Source organism: Conger conger, chromosome 15 (genome assembly GCF_963514075.1).
Source record: "Conger conger chromosome 15, fConCon1.1, whole genome shotgun sequence".
NCBI classification, from domain to species: domain Eukaryota; kingdom Metazoa; phylum Chordata; class Actinopteri; order Anguilliformes; family Congridae; genus Conger; species Conger conger.
The window spans coordinates 34,184,556-34,189,555 of record NC_083774.1 but is presented as its reverse complement, the minus strand read 5'-3'; the positions used below and the strand labels follow the sequence as shown (position 1 = coordinate 34,189,555).

The following is a 5,000-nucleotide window of genomic DNA, read 5'->3' as shown; positions in this document are numbered from 1 at the left end:
TCTCGCATACATGCATTTTATAGCTACCTGAAGGCTACTGTCGACATATTTCTGCCAGTAACAATTGGAATATTTCTCCTGCCACTAATAAATATGTCAATGGCATTTAAAGTGCATTTTGGTGTCCTCAACAGTAGGTTAACTGCACAAATTGATCCAACTGAAGTAATGTCCTATTACTAAATACATTTGATAAGTACTTGAGAATCTCAGCCAGTCTCTATGGGGGTACAGGGACAGGAAATTGGATTCTGTAAAAAATGGCAAGGTATGAAATTTCAGTATATTAAATGTCAAGATTGGCACTTATTCAAACCGTCGTTTGGGTAAACCCTTACAATTTGGCACACCACAGTAGTTTGGGGTTACAGCTCTGCACTCGCAAAAGGCAGAGAGATGGCTGAGAGCTCATTTTCAGTGGGAGGACAGCTACGCTTCTACAAATGAAATAACAATTTACACTGCAATGCCTCTTTAAGGCACTGAGTAGAAATCTATGGGAGCCTCTGAGTTCAAGTCCTTCTGGTGATGAGTCAAATGTTTTCATTGTAATTGATATTAGCAGCCAATGTCAGGGTTCTTCTGAAGAAACTTCCGAAAAAAGTACCTCCATCCTGTCAGGATGGCCGAGCGGTCTAAGGCGCTGCGTTCAGGTCGCAGTCTCTTCTGCAGGCGTGGGTTCGAATCCCACTTCTGACAGTCCATGGGGCTCTTTTCCATCAGCAGATGCATTCAGTTGTGTTTCTGCACGTGCTTGTGAGGATGAACTTTTCAAGCACAGCCGCCGTGAGCAGGCAGCCAGGTAATCGTGGCCGAGTGGTTAAGGCGATGGACTAGAAATCCATTGGGGTCTCCCCGCGCAGGTTCGAATCCTGCCGATTACGTCCAGTGTGTTTTCGTGGCAATTCATGTTGGCAGCAGATTGTTCTGCGTCTCCTGTTACTAACTACATTTGATAAGTACTTGAGAATCTCACCCAGTCTCTGCGAGGCTTCATCGAAATGAGCCTCTGTGATGCGAACCCGAACCCTAACTTGGGAAAGAAAGTACTTCTCACTAACCTAACCCTAGAAATTCATTGGGGTCTCAACGGAAAGTTATGAATCCTGCCCATTACGGCCCGTGTGTTTTCCTTGCAATTCAAGTTGGGAGCCGAAAGATACTCTCTGTTAAGCACACAAGCTCAAGTTTGGTAACATCAGCTTTCTAGGTACATTTTGCTACTCCTTCAATATGCCATGATCTATCACAACATATGACAAAAGCATTGCTATGTTCCTGCATCAAATTGCTACCAGTCTGCTATATCTCGCATACATGCATTTTATAGCTACCTGAAGGCTACTGTCGACATATTTCTGCCAGTAACAATTGGAATATTTTTCCTGCCACTAATAAATATGTCAATGGCATTTAAAGTGCATTTTGGTGTCCTCAACAGTAGGTTAACTGCACAAATTGATCCAACTGAAGTAATGTCCTATTACTAAATACATTTGATAAGTACTTGAGAATCTCAGCCAGTCTCTATGGGGGTACAGGGACAGGAAATTGGATTCTGTAAAAAATGGCAAGGTATGAAATTTCAGTATATTAAATGTCAAGATTGGCACTTATTCAAACCGTCGTTTGGGTAAACCCTTACAATTTGGCACACCACAGTAGTTTGGGGTTACAGCTCTGCACTCGCAAAAGGCAGAGAGATGGCTGAGAGCTCATTTTCAGTGGGAGGACAGCTACGCTTCTACAAATGAAATAACAATTTACACTGCAATGCCTCTTTAAGGCACTGAGTAGAAATCTATGGGAGCCTCTGAGTTCAAGTCCTTCTGGTGATGAGTCAAATGTTTTCATTGTAATTGATATTAGCAGCCAATGTCAGGGTTCTTCTGAAGAAACTTCCGAAAAAACTGCCTCTATCCTGTCAGGATGGCCGAGCGGTCTAAGGCGCTGCGTTCAGGTCGCAGTCTCTTCTGGAGGCGTCGGTTCGAATCCCACTTCTGACAGTCCATGGGGCTCTTTTCCATCAGCAGATGCATTCAGTTGTGTTTCTGCACGTGCTTGTGAAGATGAACTTTTCAAGCACAGCCGCCGTGAGCAGGCAGCCAGGTAATCGTGGCCGAGTGGTTAAGGCGATGGACTAGAAATCCATTGGGGTCTCCCCGCGCAGGTTCGAATCCTGCCGATTACGTCCAGTGTGTTTTCGTGGCAATTCATGTTGGCAGCAGATTGTTCTGCGTCTCCTGTTACTAACTACATTTGATAAGTACTTGAGAATCTCACCCAGTCTCTGCGAGGCTTCATCGAAATGAGCCTCTGTGATGCGAACCCGAACCGTAACTTGGGAAAGAAAGTACTTCTCACTAACCTAACCCTAGAAATTCATTGGGGTCTCAACGGAAAGTTTTGAATCCTGCCCATTACGGCCCGTGTGTTTTCCTTGCAATTCAAGTTGGGAGCCGAAAGATACTCTCTGTTAAGCACACAAGCTCAAGTTTGGTAACATCAGCTTTCTAGGTACATTTTGCTACTCCTCCAATATGCCATGATCTATAACAACATATGACAAAAGCATTGCTATGTTCCTGCATCAAATTGCTACCAGTCTGCTATATCTCGCATACATGCATTTTATAGCTACCTGAAGGCTACTGTCGACATATTTCTGCCAGTAACAATTGGAATATTTCTCCTGCCACTAATAAATATGTCAATGGCATTTAAAGTGCATTTTGGTGTCCTCAACAGTAGGTTAACTGCACAAATTGATCCAACTGAAGTAATGTCCTATTACTAAATACATTTGATAAGTACTTGAGAATCTCAGCCAGTCTCTATGGGGGTACAGGGACAGGAAATTGGATTCTGTAAAAAATGGCAAGGTATGAAATTTCAGTATATTAAATGTCAAGATTGGCACTTATTCAAACCGTCGTTTGGGTAAACCCTTACAATTTGGCACACCACAGTAGTTTGGGGTTACAGCTCTGCACTCGCAAAAGGCAGAGAGATGGCTGAGAGCTCATTTTCAGTGGGAGGACAGCTACGCTTCTACAAATGAAATAACAATTTACACTGCAATGCCTCTTTAAGGCACTGAGTAGAAATCTATGGGAGCCTCTGAGTTCAAGTCCTTCTGGTGATGAGTCAAATGTTTTCATTGTAATTGATATTAGCAGCCAATGTCAGGGTTCTTCTGAAGAAACTTCCGAAAAAACTCCCTCTATCCTGTCAGGATGGCCGAGCGGTCTAAGGCGCTGCGTTCAGGTCGCAGTCTCTTCTGGAGGCGTGGGTTCGAATCCCACTTCTGACAGTCCATGGGGCTCTTTTCCATCAGCAGATGCATTCAGTTGTGTTTCTGCACGTGCTTGTGAAGATGAACTTTTCAAGCACAGCCGCCGTGAGCAGGCAGCCAGGTAATCGTGGCCGAGTGGTTAAGGCGATGGACTAGAAATCCATTGGGGTCTCCCCGCGCAGGTTCGAATCCTGCCGATTACGTCCAGTGTGTTTTCGTGGCAATTCATGTTGGCAGCAGATTGTTCTGCGTCTCCTGTTACTAACTACATTTGATAAGTACTTGAGAATCTCACCCAGTCTCTGCGAGGCTTCATCGAAATGAGCCTCTGTGATGCGAACCCGAACCGTAACTTGGGAAAGAAAGTACTTCTCACTAACCTAACCCTAGAAATTCATTGGGGTCTCAACGGAAAGTTTTGAATCCTGCCCATTACGGCCCGTGTGTTTTCCTTGCAATTCAAGTTGGGAGCCGAAAGATACTCTCTGTTAAGCACACAAGCTCAATTTTGGTAACATCAGCTTTCTAGGTACATTTTGCTACTCCTTCAATATGCCATGATCTATCACAACATATGACAAAAGCATTGCCATGTTCCTGCATCAAATTGCTACCAGTCTGCTATATCTCGCATACATGCATTTTATAGCTACCTGAAGGCTACTGTCGACATATTTCTGCCAGTAACAATTGGAATATTTTTCCTGCCACTAATAAATATGTCAATGGCATTTAAAGTGCATTTTGGTGTCCTCAACAGTAGGTTAACTGCACAAATTGATCCAACTGAAGTAATGTCCTATTACTAAATACATTTGATAAGTACTTGAGAATCTCAGCCAGTCTCTATGGGGGTACAGGGACAGGAAATTGGATTCTGTAAAAAATGGCAAGGTATGAAATTTCAGTATATTAAATGTCAAGATTGGCACTTATTCAAACCGTCGTTTGGGTAAACCCTTACAATTTGGCACACCACAGTAGTTTGGGGTTACAGCTCTGCACTCGCAAAAGGCAGAGAGATGGCTGAGAGCTCATTTTCAGTGGGAGGACAGCTACGCTTCTACAAATGAAATAACAATTTACACTGCAATGCCTCTTTAAGGCACTGAGTAGAAATCTATGGGAGCCTCTGAGTTCAAGTCCTTCTGGTGATGAGTCAAATGTTTTCATTGTAATTGATATTAGCAGCCAATGTCAGGGTTCTTCTGAAGAAACTTCCGAAAAAACTGCCTCTATCCTGTCAGGATGGCCGAGCGGTCTAAGGCGCTGCGTTCAGGTCGCAGTCTCTTCTGGAGGCGTGGGTTCGAATCCCACTTCTGACAGTCCATGGGGCTCTTTTCCATCAGCAGATGCATTCAGTTGTGTTTCTGCACGTGCTTGTGAAGATGAACTTTTCAAGCACAGCCGCCGTGAGCAGGCAGCCAGGTAATCGTGGCCGAGTGGTTAAGCCGATGGACTAGAAATCCATTGGGGTCTCCCCGCGCAGGTTCGAATCCTGCCGATTACGTCCAGTGTGTTTTCGTGGCAATTCATGTTGGCAGCAGATTGTTCTGCGTCTCCTGTTACTAACTACATTTGATAAGTACTTGAGAATCTCACCCAGTCTCTGCGAGGCTTCATCGAAATGAGCCTCTGTGATGCGAACCCGAACCCTAACTTGGGAAAGAAAGTACTTCTCACTAACCTAACCCTAGAAATTCAT

The 5,000-nt window shown here is 44.1% G+C and overlaps 6 non-coding genes across 6 annotated transcripts; all 6 read left to right on the top strand.

Annotated features, from left to right (window-relative positions):
- The first annotated feature begins 616 nt into the window (after positions 1 to 616).
- Positions 617 to 699, top strand: trnal-cag (transfer RNA leucine (anticodon CAG)). Its single transcript has one exon. It is a non-coding gene; the product is annotated as a tRNA-Leu (tRNA).
- A 103-nt stretch (positions 700 to 802) lies between these two features.
- On the top strand, positions 803 to 884 carry trnas-aga (transfer RNA serine (anticodon AGA)). Its single transcript has one exon. It is a non-coding gene; the product is annotated as a tRNA-Ser (tRNA).
- Positions 885 to 2,109: 1,225 nt separating this feature from the next.
- trnas-aga (transfer RNA serine (anticodon AGA)) lies at positions 2,110 to 2,191 on the top strand. Its single transcript has one exon. It is a non-coding gene; the product is annotated as a tRNA-Ser (tRNA).
- A 1,039-nt stretch (positions 2,192 to 3,230) lies between these two features.
- trnal-cag (transfer RNA leucine (anticodon CAG)) lies at positions 3,231 to 3,313 on the top strand. The gene has a single exon. It is a non-coding gene; the product is annotated as a tRNA-Leu (tRNA).
- Positions 3,314 to 3,416: 103 nt separating this feature from the next.
- On the top strand, positions 3,417 to 3,498 carry trnas-aga (transfer RNA serine (anticodon AGA)). The gene has a single exon. It is a non-coding gene; the product is annotated as a tRNA-Ser (tRNA).
- Positions 3,499 to 4,537: 1,039 nt separating this feature from the next.
- On the top strand, positions 4,538 to 4,620 carry trnal-cag (transfer RNA leucine (anticodon CAG)). Its single transcript has one exon. It is a non-coding gene; the product is annotated as a tRNA-Leu (tRNA).
- The last annotated feature ends 380 nt before the right edge of the window (positions 4,621 to 5,000 follow it).